The sequence below is a fragment of the Octopus sinensis genome, linkage group LG13, assembly GCF_006345805.1.
Source record: "Octopus sinensis linkage group LG13, ASM634580v1, whole genome shotgun sequence".
NCBI lineage: Eukaryota > Metazoa > Mollusca > Cephalopoda > Octopoda > Octopodidae > Octopus > Octopus sinensis.
Genome location: NC_043009.1, coordinates 21,236,705 through 21,238,095, shown reverse-complemented (window position 1 = coordinate 21,238,095; position 1,391 = coordinate 21,236,705). Strand labels below are relative to the sequence as shown.

The 1,391-nt window shown below is 28.8% G+C and overlaps 1 long non-coding RNA gene across 1 annotated transcript in view; it reads left to right on the top strand.

Annotated features, from left to right (window-relative positions):
• The first annotated feature begins 692 nt into the window (after positions 1-692).
• The window catches only part of LOC118765771, a 29,190-nt gene continuing 28,491 nt past the window's right edge, over positions 693-1,391 (top strand). Inside the window, exon 1 of the long non-coding RNA XR_005001647.1 lies at positions 693-733. This is a non-coding gene — a long non-coding RNA (uncharacterized LOC118765771). The remainder of the gene's footprint in view (positions 734-1,391) is intronic.

The window sequence follows — 1,391 nt, the reverse complement described above, 5'->3', positions numbered from 1 at the left end:
AACAAGTCCATTTATCTTTCTACTAGAACACAAGCACTCACTCACACACGCACATCATTAGCACGCACACTCACTCATTCGTACACTCATACACATACACGCACGCACGCGTTATATTCATACATACATACATCTACATACATTCACATATATACACATACGTACGCGTACCTACAGATTCATGTCTACACGCTAGAAGACTAGTCCATACATATACACCAAAAATATATATACACACATACATATACACCTACATACAAATACATACATATATTATATACATACTATATATATATATATATATATATATATATATATATTATATACATACGTATATATACATACATACATACACCCATACATACATACGCCCATACATACATACATATATACACATACACACACCCACACATATACATATACATACATATACGCGCATACATACACATACATATACATACACATACACATACACATACATATATACACACACATATATATATATATACATATATATATACACATACATACGTGTACATACATACATATACATATATACACACACACATACATACACATATACACATACACACACATACACATATACATGCGTACCCATACACACACACACACACGCGCATCCATATATACACATAAGTACATACATGCGTAAAAGTATACATATATCTATACATAGGCTTACACATACACACACACACACGCGCCTCCTTATGTTCATATACTTATATGCATACTCAAAAAATAAATAATAAATATTAAGTATATATACGTGCAATTACTATTATACAGACGGATACTACATAAAACTTACACACACACACACACCACACCACACACACATATATATATATATTATATATATATATATATATATATATATATATACATACTTACACATATGACATAACATACACCCATACATAACTCTACGTACCTACATATACATAAACACACGAGCGTACACGTATATGTACATATACACGTACACATACACACACATACATACATACATATACATACACACACACACACACACACATATATATATATATAATATATATATATATATATATATACATACATATACATACACACACATACACACATATATATATACACACATATACATATATACATATATATATATATATATATACATATACATACATATACATATACACACATACACACACACACATATATATACATACAACACATACATATACATACACACATATACCTATATATATATATACACATGTGTGCTAAATAATACATACTCATACACACACACACTCACACATACATATTACACACACTTACACAACACACACACACACACACACATATATATATATATATATATATAT